Here is a 14,049-nt window from a genome sequence, read left to right as displayed (position 1 = left end):
AGGAAATATAAAAACAATTATAGTTGTATAGGTGACTATTCAGGAAATGCACGTGCACTTTTTTTATTTCAAGTGACATAAAATTTTATAATTGGTAAGTTTTCCCTAATACTGTTTGGGTGACTAGAGAGAAACTTGTGCTGGAAAACAGAACAGATTTGGTAGATACGCTAAATTTTTGACCCATACCTTGAAAGGATAAAAAAAAAGAAGTGCTGAGTGATTCTAGTTTTGTTCTCAGAATGACGACTATCCAGTAACAGCTAGTGATTAATCAATACCGCACAATAAAATCAAGGTCACGGTGAGTTATTGTTAAGCATTAATTCATTTCTAAGCATTATGCATGCAGCTATATTTAGCTTGTTCTACAAATACTACTCTTACCTGTCTTCAGAGCTTTCTATAGCTATCACTTGAGATATATGTTAGTTGAGACATTATCCATATATCAGGGAAGAAATTCTACAGTAGGGAGAAACCTCATCATTTTTTATATCCCATCATGAGAAAGGAGAAGAAAAATGTTAATGAAAAACTTCAATGAAATTGTCCAAAACAAGCTACCAGCATGTAAAGCCCTTTGCATGCTGCAGAGAGTATAAGGCACTAAATGGACAGTTTCACTCACTGTCCTCTAACGTCACTATTTTTACTACTTCATGAAATCAAAAAAAATGCATTCTCTCTATAAATGGCTAAAAGTTGCCTTTTTGGTCCATAGTTACTCTTTGTGTTGTACAGAAATATGCATTATCTACGAAAAGCATCTGCTGAGTAAGGGATGCACCTAGACAGTAGTGAATGAAAAGACTTGGCAGGTGTTTAGTTTCTTTAGAGAAAAGACTTCCGTAGGGATTTCATGTTAAAAAAACAGCTTTAAAAAAAATCTTCTGAAAAGCATTAACAATATATGCTTTTTTATTTTTTACTTTATGAAGCCATATGCACTTTCTCCTAAAGTCTAGGTTAATAATTTGAAAGCAATAAATAGTAGAAAAAATGCAATCATGCTTTATAGTCTTTTTCTTAGAAACTGTTAATTATGTTTTTTCATTACTTGAAGTAAATTCTCATAAATTCTGAACACTTTCTGTGGCTAATACAAAGGTACCATTTTTCCCTGTGAAACTAAACTAAAACTAGTTCAATTCATGTTGGAAAGCAAAGACTATAAAACGAAGTAATTGGATAAAAAAATCAGGAACCGATAAGTGATGAATCCCTCCTTGGATTGGTGTCAATTTTGTGGGTCGTAAACTTTTTGCTCTTTCAGTATTGTGATTTTATTGAAATATTCACTTTGTTAATGAGGTTTTTAATATTGCTTAGTGTAAGTAAGCTACTCAGTGGTATGTCTGAATAATTTTTGGATAGCTGACTTTTTAAAAACCTACCACTTCAGTATCTGGGAATATTAGCTCTAAATATTATTATCTTGGGCACTTTTTTATCCCCATCCATTCAGTGAAGTACATCCATTCATTGAAGTGAATCCTAAATCTATGAGTTTTGCCAGTCATACAAATTAAAATTTCTTGAAATATGACAAATGAAACCTGTGCAGACAGAGCATCTCAAGGAGGAATGAAAGAAGATGATTCAAATATTTAAGTATATAGCTATATGTATCTCTAAGTATCCATACATGTTAGACTAGCTTGTAAGTCTGGCCACCAAGGTTTTTGCTGGCACAGAGTACAGTTTCTGTAAAAGTTACATTTCACTGTTGCATGTTCAGAAGGAAGTTGGCACACTGAACTTCTGAACCTTTTGTGTCGTTGTAGCTCCTCCATAAATTCATTCTGCAGACCTTCATGAGAAAAACCTTTCTAAGTAGTGCTAATCTGCTTCAGAGGCTTCTGCTAAAACTTGGATTTTTTCACAGATGCTTCAATTCATCACTTTGATTCACTTTTATTTTCACTTATCTTTGCTGTGATTCTTTTTGTGCTTCCTTCACCATTTCTGAGTTTATCATAAAAAATTGTGTCTTTTTTATTCCAAGAGATAAAATGCAATTGGGAACAGCATTAACCAGAAAATGTTTAATGGTTATGCTGTTACTTGACATAGGGCAATCTTCTACCAGCATGGTGATAGAATCATCAGAGTGTTCAGTATCAAAATTGAATATTACCTCCCTGATTTTTCATCCTTGGGTTTCTAGTTTTGTTCTGATTTTGGACTTTTGTTTGGTTTGTTTGTTTATGTTTTTCTGCCCTGCTTGGAGGTTAATTTTATCTGCTAAACATCATATTTTATATCTATTACAGGATCTCTGGATTTTTCATAGGCATAGGCTACAGATGACAGAATATTTAGTCACTCAAATGAAAACATAATAATTGGCTCAATCAGAGAGTTTTGCAGTGGTTTTTGTACTATCCTTGCAACAGTGGATGTAGTATTGCCTTCTCTTTCTACGATGGACAGATGGCACTATGGTTATATATTTAACATGCCCCTGAATATCTCAAGAGAGTTCTTAGATGAGCTAAATCAGAAAGTTATTTGAAGGTCCTGGTAAATTACTGAATTTCTGTGGCAGACACTGTGGTAAAATTCCTCTAATAGCAACCAAATACTGAGGATCATCTGTGTGGGAACTAACCATTTCACCACCTGAGTTGAATGACAGTGTTTGGTTGTTCAAAATTCAAATCCCAAAGACAGATATTAACGAAGTGGTATTTGTTTCCTTGAAAGTCAGAAGATGTATCAGTTTTTGTCTGAGAAGATGTTCACTGAATATTGCTGAAAGTCAAGTAGTAGAGAGTCTCTTTCTAAGGATTTAAGCCCTACAGTTGTTTTTTTCTGTCATAATCACAGAAATCTAGGGCAAAGCATCTGGTCACAGTTGCGTATCCAGTCCTCACAGGAGGGAGATTTCCTGCCATTTTCATCAAAATCTATAGGGGTTATAAACACTGTCATTTAAAGGATGCTTTGCATTGTAGGAACAGTGCTGTGTAGCTTTTGTTTAAATAAGAATCATACTCATCGGTTCACTGTATGCAATTATTAGTGAAGTTATACCTAAGAGTCCTCCTCCCTTCCAGCAGATCAACACTCCCCCCACAACTTGCTGTCATCTTCAAATTTGCTAATGGTACACTCTACCTCCTCATCCAGACCATCAATAAAGATATTAAACAGAACTGGATCCAACACTGATCCCTGGGGGACACCACTAGTGACCAGCTGCCAACTGGATGCAGCCCCATTCACCACCACTCTCTGGGCCCGGACATCAGCCAGTTCTTAATCCAGCAGAAAGTGCCCCTGTCCAAGCTGTGGGCTGCCAGCTCTTCCAGGAGAATGCTGTGGAAGATGGTGTCAAAGTCTTTGCCGAAGTCCAGGTAGACACATCCACAGCCTTCCCCTCATCCACCAGGTGGGTCACCTGATCATAAAAAGAGATCAGGTTGCTCAGACAGGACCTGCCCTTCCTAAACCCATGTTGGCTGAGTCTAATCCAGATTAGATTATGATTNGCTTTGCATTGTAGGAACAGTGCTGTGTAGCTTTTGTTTAAATAAGAATCATACTCATCGGTTCACTGTATGCAATTATTAGTGAAGTTATACCTTGTAGTTCCAAAACTGTCCAGAAGTTGGAAACTGGAATGGATAAGATGGAAAAAAAATCTACTAGTTCTTTGGTTGTCTCTGTCGTGTTTTAAGATCAGCTGGAAATTAAACACCACGCAGCCACTTGCTCAGCATTCCTCTTTCCCCACAACCCCAGTGGAATGGGGAGGAGAATCAAAAATAAAACTTGTAGGTTGAGATAAGAAAAGTTTAATAATTGAAAACAAAGTAAAATACAATAATAATTGTAAATAACAGCAACAACAATAATAATAAAAAGGGAAAGTGAAAAAAAGCCCAACCAAACAAGTGATGCACAATGCAATTGCTCATCACCTGCTGGCTGATGTCAAACCCCCCTTCCTGTACCCAGATCGGCCCTCCTTTCCAGGTAACTCCCCCAGTTTATGTACTGGGCATGATTTTCTACAGTGTGGAATATCCCTTTGGCCAGTTCAGGTCACCTGTCCTGGATAGTTTCTCCTTCCCAGTTTCTTTTGTTTACATCCTCAGTGGCAGGGCATGAGACACAAGAAAAAAGAAAAAAGAGTTCTTGACTTAGGATAAACACGACTTAACAGAAAACAACACTATTCTCATTCCAAGTCCCAAAACACAGCACTGTACCAGCCACAGAGAAGAAATAACCCTATTACAGCAGAAACCAGGACAGTCTCAAGTAAAAGTTAACTAATGAACTTTTTCTAACAGAAGCCTTATTCATGAAAAAAATGCAAGGAATAGAAATACCATATTCCACATCAGAACTGTTTATGCAGCAGATGACTACCGTCATCATGTGAAAGTTTATATTCAAAATTCACCTAAATCTCCATCTTCTTTGAGATGATTTTTCACATAGAAAATATGGATGAAAAATATGATAATGTGCCTTTTCTGTACAGAACAAATACATTTTACTCATGCCTGAATCTCCCATTTGTTTTCTGTTTTTCCTGATATACTCTGAAGCTCTTCTATCTTTAATGGAAGTGACTAATTGGAGTTTATGTAAAAAAGTTGATCACTGTAAACCTATTATCAGTGTGGTCCACTAATGCACATGTGAGCTTTATATACAAGCACAGTATCTGGTATCTCCAAGGATGTTTTTCCAGTACAAAGGAAATAGTCATGTCATTGATTTATCTGGTGTCATGCCCTCTTTACAAATCAACTTCATTACTTANATCTTGTATCTCCAAGGATGTTTTTCCAGTACAAAGGAAATAGTCATGTCATTGATTTATCTGGTGTCATGCCCTCTTTACAAATCAACTTCATTACTTATCAATTTCTTTTGGGAGATTTCTAATATATTTTTAACTTTTTTTACTATTCTTTTTCAAGATAAGAAGTTATACTGAACTACCACTAATACCCTTGCTTATACTTTTAAATAATTCCATTACTTATACATTTAAAATCAGGCACTGGATTCAATATTTTCTAGTAATCCAAACCTACATTTATTGTCTAGTAACATCCAAAGCAATCATTAAAATCCCAGAGATCCATTCATTGTGTGTTATTAGTGCTTACACAGTTTAAACAGGAAGGGAACAAAACCACAGTTGTCAGAGTACACTTAGCAAGGACTTTGATGGGATTTTACAGGAAACCAGGTAAGATATTGAGATAAAACCCAAGAAAGAAGAGGAGGTACCCCTCTTATTCTTTTCTTTTCTCAGTTCTTCAACACAGTAAATCTAAAGCAAAGCAGTAAAACCTTGTATTTCTCCATGAATTCTGCAGATGTTCTAAGCTTGGTATTTTAAAGCCAATTTTCAGGCTGACATCACAGTGGAAGATAAAAATATACCTTTCATATAGGGAATTTATTATAAAGAAGGTTATCTTTCCAGAACTTCATAATGAATGTTGGTATTTTAAGAGTTTCATAAGATTATTGTATGTAATAGAATTATTTCATCATAGATTAGATCAGATATTGTAAAAGATAGAGAGTAGGTGCATTACTGGGAGCAAAATAGCAGTAAGGAAGCACATTACTAGCCTTACAAAGAAAACACATCACAGAATCATAGAATCAACTGGGTTGGAAAAGACCTCTGATCAAGTCCAACCCTTGATCCAACACCACCATGGTTACTAGACCATGGCACAAAGTGCCACATCCAGTCTCATCTTAAAAACCTCCAGGGACGGTTGGGCAGCCCATTCCAATGCCTGATTACTCTCTCTGTAAAAAATTTCTTCCTAATATCCAACCTAAACCTCCCCTGGCATAGCTTAAGACCATGCTCTCTTGTCCTACTGCTGGTTGCCTGGGAGAAGAGACCAACCCCTACCTGGCTACAACTTCTTTTCAGGGAGTTGTAGAGAGTGATGAGGTCTCCCCTGAGCCTTCTCTTCTCAAGGCTAAACAACCCCAGCTCCCTCAGCCTCTCCTCACAGGACTTGTGCTCAAGTCCCTTCACCAGCCTTGTTGCTCTTCTCTGGACCTGCTCCAGCACCTCAATATCCTTCATGAACTGAGGGGCCCAGAACTGGACACAGCACTCCAGGTATGGCCTCACCAGTGCTGAGTACAGGGGAAGAATCACTTTCCTGGACCTGTTGGCCACACTGTTCCTGATCCAGGCCAGAATGCCACTGGCCTTCTTGGCCACCTGGGCACACTGCTGGCTCATGTTCAGCTTCCTGTCAATCCAAACTCCCAGGTCCCTTTCTGCCTGGCTGCTCTCCAGCCACTCTGTCCCCAGCCTGTAGCTCTGCAGGGGGTTGTTGTGACCAAAGTGCAGGACCCGGTACTTGGCCTTGTTGAACCTCATCCCGTTGGAATCAGATCAACTCTCCAGCTTGTCCAGGTCCCTCTAAGAGTCCTCCTCCCTTCCAGCAGATCAACACTCCCCCCACAACTTGCTGTCATCTTCAAATTTGCTAATAGTACACTCTACCTCCTCATCCAGACCATCAATAAAGATATTAAACAGAACTGGGCCCAACACTGATCCCTGGGGGACACCACTAGTGACCAGCTGCCAACTGGATGCAGCCCCATTCACCACCACTCTCTGGGCCCGGACATCAGCCAGTTCTTAATCCAGCAGAAAGTGCCCCTGTCCAAGCTGTGGGCTGCCAGCTCTTCCAGGAGAATGCTGTGGAAGATGGTGTCAAAGTCTTTGCCGAAGTCCAGGTAGACACATCCACAGCCTTCCCCTCATCCACCAGGTGAGTCACCTGATCATAAAAAGAGATCAGGTTGCTCAGACAGGACCTGCCCTTCCTAAACCCATGTTGGCTGAGTCTAATCCAGATTAGATTATGATTTACAATCATAAATTTTATTAACAATGGCATTCTGGTTCTAGGCTACTAGAGAAAATTGCCTATTGCAGTAATGTATGTAATGGGAAAAAGTTTGAGGAGTGGCTTATGCTTGCAGTTAGCCTTTTTCATTTTATGACTGTAATATTTTTATGGTGCCTTATTCTTGGTCAGAATTTCAGGATATTGCTTAAATCAGTAAAAAATAATACAAGTTACCTGATTTGTTTCTTCATTTTAGTATTCTATTTGGAATAGAACAGGCAGAGGTTATTTTGTGTCTATATTTATAGATAGGTTTTTGACTGGTCAGCTTTGCTGAGCAGTTACACGCAGACTTGACAGGTGCACATCTTTCATTAAAATTCCACTGGGCATTGAAATTGGGATTTTCCAGACACAACAGCAAGCACTGTGGCATTCACAGCATAATGAAATTAAGTGACCTTTGTATTTGCATTCTTGACATGGAGTGCACCTGGGACTTAAATGATTGAGCAGGCACTGCTGAGGAACCACTTTTGCAGTTACAGAATTGAGTCCAGAATAGTGGTTGTAGGGACTGTGAAGTTTCTTCATAACCTCAGCAAAAACTACAAGATTATTTCTTTACCTTCCTTCAAATGATGCTGAAACTCCTGTTGCCCAGGTGAGTTTTGCACCAGATCTCTTCTATTTACTTCATAGAATCATAGAGTGGTTTGGGTTGGAAGGGACCTTAAAGATCATCTTGTTCCAACCCCCCTGCTATAGGCAGGACAACCTTTCACTAGACCAGGTTGCTCAAAGCTCTCTGCAATCTGGCTGTGAACTCTTCCAGAGATGGGGCATCCACAGCTTCTCTGGGCAACCTGTGCCAGTGTTTTACCACCTTCACAGTAAAGAATTTCTTCTTAATACACAAGCTGAACCTGCCCTCCTTCAGTTTAAAGGCATTATCCCTTCTCTTATCACTACATGTAAAAAGAATCTTTCCATCTTTCTTGTAGGCTCCCTTCAGGTACTGAAAGGACCCCTCTGGGTGCTGAATTGCTTCATTAAATAATTGAAGGATCTTATTTTTTTCATTCTGAAGCCTTTTGGAGCCTCTAACAGATTTTTTTTTTTGGAAAGTGCTTTGGATCAGATGCCACCAGGCACAGGTTTGACAAGTGTCCATGCCCTTCAGTGTGGGCATACTACATATTGGTAGTATGGCCAGAAACAAACATGAATAAATAAAACACCTGGCAAAATAATAACAGCAAAATAATCTGGTGATTGAATTTATGGGGATCATAAGAGTAGAATCTACGAAAAGGAGTGCTTTTGACAATTAACAATTAAATTACTTCTCTCTAAACTTTTTTGTCTCTAAAGGCTGGTCTAATCCTTGCTTTCTTCCAGAGGAAACTCTTCAGATTTGAGTATGTTCTGTGGTCTATTTCAATAGGTTTACAGTAGTTCATATGGAAAAAGCTTCTCTTTGAATAAGAGAAGATAGCGAAAGGTTGTAGAGCAAGACTTGAAAGCTGAAGTATGACAGAGTCTTAGGGAAATATTTCTTAAATCATGTTGCATCTATTAACATTAAAAACTCTACCATGGAAATTATTATTCTGTACCAACAAAATGTGTCTTACAATAATGCTTGAAGTCCTCATTTCTGCTAGAATCCCACTGGGACAAGCATAATACAAGTGCATGGAAGGGGGCACTCCTTGTCCTCACATATCTGATCAAACTTTCACCATGTGAGATGATACAAACATCCTGCACTACTTAGACACCTCTTTTAGCAGAGCTGCAGTTTCAAGACACAAACTTTCAAATGGATCGTTTTATGAACCCTATGTTTTCCCTTAGTCAGAATTTAGCATTTAATCATCTGTGGTTACCTGCCTATTCTCTAGATAACTGACTTAAGGTCACAGCTTTATAGGCTGTACTACTGCACCCAACAGACAAGGCTACGTTGTCTTCCTATGTACTTGCCCTTCAACTTGCTTGTATGGAAATGTGTTTTGATTGATGGGGCCCAATTTACCAAATAATCCAGACTGCACTGTCTAATTGTCTTTTGTCAGTATTTTAGTCTTCCATCAGTTTTCCTTAGATTTATGGTCTATGGCTTTGTGATTATTTGCTGAACATATAGAACAACCCCAGCTCAGAAATAGCCTCTTTAGGATGCCAAAGGAAACATTTTTATTTTGCAACCTTTTTTTATTAATAACTTCTCTTTTGGATCTCTTAATAACTTCTTTAATGTCTTCACTAGGGACTTAATTCACATTAAACAATAATTCCTATTTATGCAGTTGCGGGTGAATCATCCCACCAAAGACTCAATACCAAGAAGTATTCCTTATTTGGAAGTAATTTTTTCTACCTTTTATACTTGTCCACTATCAAATGGCATGGTGCAAAAGGAGTGAATTTGTAGAGGTTGCAACTCTGAGGACCTGTCACCTACACTAAAAGCATTTCAGTTGCTTAAAACTAGTTTTAATGCCCGCTGAAACCCCAGAATGGCTGGTACACGTGGGTACAGTAGGTGCACAGCAGAAACCAGTCCCAGGCATCCCCTAGTAAAATCAGTCTATATGGAATTCAGTTTGCACACAGCTGTGAGATGAAAGCAATAAAATGAGGCTGGCTGCTGATTTGCTTCAAAGTTTGAATCCTGACCTTATCAGAAATGCTAACATAGACACTCCTTTCTTTACAAAACTAGAAAAATCAGCTGAAAATATGTTTATTTGGCACCATAGTGTCTATAAAATCTTGCCAGCTACAAATCGTTTATTCTTCATAGTCTAAATCCATTTTCCATTTTCCTCATGTTTGATGTCAAGTTTATAACCAGCCAAGTCATCCTGTTTGGCACTTTTAAATAACTGCAAAACGCTGACACGTGTTGAGCCTTTTGTTATACTCTGAAAAATTGTGGGGATTATCAAAATTAAACATCAAAGACTAGAGATTCCCAAGCAGTCTCAGTTAGAACTTCTGTCTATAACGTATATTAGGTTGATAATTTGAAAATAGTTTAAATGTTGCAGATTACGTCTCATATGCTACTAACGTCCTGGAAATTTTTGTAAGCATTACAAATTTAATAACATCTTTTTTCTATTTACTTCTTTATTCCTCTAAAACAGATCAAATTTTTTTTCCCCCTTTGGAAAAGGGGAAAATTGAATTTTCTAATCCAATCAGATTTACCATTTTAATCTGATAAAAAACTGGGACTATTAGAAGTTTTTTTGCCTTTTTTAGTTCTTAATGGACTACAGTTCCTTCTCCCTTCTTTTTTTTAGACACTGCAGTATTAATTTGTCTGGATTTTCCACTGATGACTTCAGCTTGCCTTTATTTTGTTGATTCTGACTTTCTTTTATCATGTCTTTTTAATGTAACTTAATATATTCTATATACAAGCATTCTAATTTTTGTTTTTATTTCCTTTTCCTGAGATGTTTGTATTTTATTTACACTTTCTTCATTTTGGAAACTTTGACATGTTCAGCTCTCTTAGTGAACTTCCCTTAAAAAATCCTACTTTTCCATTTCTATTCTTTCCATTTCATTGAATTTTACTTATAATACTCTAACTTTTAAAGCTAATCATCTTTGATGATGAGGTTCATTAAATATTAGGATTGCTTCTATTTCCAAGAAAAAATAATAAAAAAATTTTTATGAGTTTATATTTTGTATTTCCTTTGTCTTCCAAACAGAAACTGGACTAAAACTCTTTAGCAGTTTGCAGAAGAGATATTTTAAAGATGATGCCTGATCTGGGCTGGATTAAAGCTGCTGGTTTAGGGCTAAAAGAGACTATTTAACTGGAAATCTTCAGTCCTGGTTCATTGTCTGTTTAGTTTACAGCTTTCAAAAACAAAGGAGCCAGATGGTGCGGAGTGGAGACACACTGCTTGCCTTTAACACCAGATTTTCTGCATGTAAATTTAGATGTATTATTATCTTCATAATCACTATAAGAGCTCTTTTGCAAGCTGTATTAAACACTCATGTTTACTGAATATGTATCCATGTCCTGAGGACAACTTTGGGGTCACATCACCCTTCTGCAGAACTTGGACTCTGAACTGGGTATACAGATAAAAACAAAACAGACAAAATCACCTTCATATTTTAGGATTAGGACCATATCCTTGGTTAACGTCTGCTGGTGTAAGTCTGTTAGTTTTGGGAGACCTGTGGCTGCCTGGGTATGCCATCCTAGAACTTTTACTTTGTTCATTAAATGCTTCCTTGCACAAATACTCAAGTTCATGAAATAATTCCTTGAGTATTTGTAAATGTAAACTCAATTCAGTCAGCTGTAATGCAGAGACACTTGGATTGCTTCTGACTTGCATCAATTTTTCAGATAGACCAGTTCTTGCCTCCCTGATATCCCCGGTGTAATTCACCTCATCAAAGAGAGGAATCAAGCCCAAACAAGGTGCTTCTGCTACGTCCACAATGAGAGGTAAACACAAGGGGAAATTTGTCCTGTGTTTTTGTATTCATTTTCTTTTTCCAGTATGTGTTCACTTTATGGGTTCATCACTACCTGGACAGCTCTTAGGTGTTTAGGAAGAAAACCCAAACAAAATCAAATAAAAAACCATCCACAAAACCTCAAACAGCGATAGCACAGACCACTGATTTTTGGCTAGTACAGATGCCTCTTTGGGCAAGACAGTTGCCCCAGAATAATTAACTTAATAAATTCCCCACATCACAAATTCTTGAGTCAAAAGTAATTTTGAAACAATCACTTAATATATCAAATCTTCAAAGTTAATTTACAGTCATAAATGTCTATCAAGCAGAAAGTTCCAAAATCATTATTTGGCAGATTCCAAGGCCAAGGATAGGTGCAATGAGGCCTAAAAAGCCTTTGGCTGGCAAAATGAGCAAGAAAGTAAACAAATATGCTGGTCTTGGCATTTGGAGTTATAGGCACATTTTAAATAGAATTGCCTCTAAACACAGCTGCAGAACTGAATCTCTGATATAATAAAGCTGTCTGGTTTATGGCAGACATACATCAGCACTGCTCTGATGGCTCAATCCCTTAGAATCACAGAATGACAATAACTTCTTTGTGTATTACAAATAAATCATTGCTATCACTCAACATGTTTAAAAAAATTGTAATTCATCTTGTGTAAGTTTTCCTCGAGAAATATAAAGCTGTTGGAGTTCGAGTGTGTAGAATTAACAGAGAAAAAGGTTGAAGATTTTATCTATTTCCTCCATCAGTGTTTTTATTTCACTCAAGGGACTTAACCACATGCATTTGGAAAATTAAAGTCAGTAAACTAAGGCTTTAATAATTTTCTCCTACATCCAGACTCATCAACAAACCAATGAACTGTATGTGTAGAAGGTTTTTAAATGGAGTAAAAAAAATTAAAAAGTGTAAGGTTTAGGCAAGTTCTTTTTATTGGTGTTCGAATCCAAACAACTTCATCCTCAAATAGAGTTGTAAACATGAAATTTTCAAGACAAGTGTTCATCTTGTTTCTAACTACATTTGTATATTTGCACATATAAAAAGGAGGAATTTTTGCCCCAATTTGGCCGTGAGATTTTGTTTATTTAAATTACTGTGTCCATAGTTGTTCTCTGAAACCATTAAGTGAAGTTGACAGAAGTGCTTCTACTTCAAAGTGCAAAACTGCACCTGGACCCACAATGTCCTGTTCATTCTCTATTGACATATATCTTCCCATGTTTAGAGATACGAAAAGAAGTGAAATAAGTGTTATATGTACACAAACATATACATATATAAGCATGTGCTTGTACATGCACATAGGCGGCATAAAGTTGCTCTTGTGTCAACTTGCTGACACATAAGAATGAGAGTGCATGTGCAATTTTTCAGTAGAAATTTAATTTCTTCTGCATATTAAAACAAATCTAGAGTTTTTAATTTAATCAGCTGGGTATTGTGTAGCTCCCTGTACGATACACAAGCAAAGTTTAAGCTGAATGAGATGATTGGAAGGACTTCCTTCCCTGATTGCAAAGCATTTGATGTCCAATGTAAATCAGATAATATTTTGCAAGGCCTTTATCTGAGCTTTTTTCTTGAAAACATACCTATGCCCATAAGATGTTATTTTTACATGATGAGGCTTTCTTAAACTGATATTAAAGTAACAAAAAAAATTAAAATAAAGAAAGTTCAGTAAGAATAATTTTTCTTAAAGTCCAAAGTTTGGACTAGATTATCTGTTACACATTACAAAATTGCTTTATGTTACAAATGTGTTTCTTTCACCAGTTTTAAGCCAAAATCATGTGGTTCTCAGCCTGGTATAGTTTAGAGTAGACTGGGAGGTCAGTATGAGTTTCTTCACAAGTTCTCAAGAGCAACCTGGAAAGAGTTTTGCTCAGCTTTCCACATGCTTGATGTCACATCCAAGCAGCACTCATAGCTGTGTAAGTGTGATTTGTTTCCAGATTATTTCACTGTACTTCCTGGAGAAGCTGGATGGAGATGAGAGAACCAGCTTGGTACTGTCAGCCTGTTCTAATTTTTATTGGACAAGTTTAGAAAACTGACTTAATCAGTTAAAAACTAGTTAAAACTAGAACTCACAAAAAGGATCGCTAGATTTCTGTTGTGATCCTAATTGCAAATTAGCTCCTGTTTCCCAAAAATGGACGAGAATCAAATTCTCAGGAGTTTCACTGAGTTGTGAATAAAGCCAGCAAAAAGTAAAGTCATCTTCCATTAAAGCTGCAGCATCTTAGTCACCCTTGATTACTGAGAAGGTTTATTTTTTTTAGTTAGGTTCATGGAGACAGTGAGGCCGGTCTTACATCATCCTGATCCCAGAAAAACCTGAAGCCTCAAGCAAGCTGCACCTACTGGTGTGAGCTGAATGCCTCAGTCAAGACAAGCAGCATCACAGCTGCAGCTTGGTGAGTCACTGTGCAAAGCAGAAGTCTTACACTAACACTTACGTAAATGAAACACAGCTCACTTCGTCAAGTAAAGATTTTAAAGACATTTTATGCAGTTATGGGTCTCTTTTGGTGCGTAAAGTCATGAAAAAGCATGAGCTGATTCTTTGTTTGCTGATCAGCTGATTCAGCACTATTGCTGCTCAATTGAATTATGTTACACGTGTCTTTTATACACTCAATTCTAGAA

General features: G+C 37.3%; 1 long non-coding RNA gene across 1 annotated transcript in view; it reads left to right on the top strand.

Annotated features, from left to right (window-relative positions):
• The window catches only part of LOC108502175, a 61,613-nt gene extending 47,799 nt beyond the window's left edge, over positions 1-13,814 (top strand). The window contains exons 2-3 of the long non-coding RNA XR_001876354.1: positions 11,263-11,364; positions 13,683-13,814. This is a non-coding gene — a long non-coding RNA (uncharacterized LOC108502175). The remainder of the gene's footprint in view (positions 1-11,262; positions 11,365-13,682) is intronic.
• Positions 13,815-14,049: the final 235 nt, after the last annotated feature.

Source organism: Lepidothrix coronata, unplaced genomic scaffold (genome assembly GCF_001604755.1).
Source record: "Lepidothrix coronata isolate B3197 unplaced genomic scaffold, Lepidothrix_coronata-1.0 Scaffold113, whole genome shotgun sequence".
NCBI lineage: Eukaryota > Metazoa > Chordata > Aves > Passeriformes > Pipridae > Lepidothrix > Lepidothrix coronata.
The sequence above is the reverse complement of the archived record's forward strand: the minus strand, read 5'-3'. Positions and strand labels throughout refer to the sequence as shown.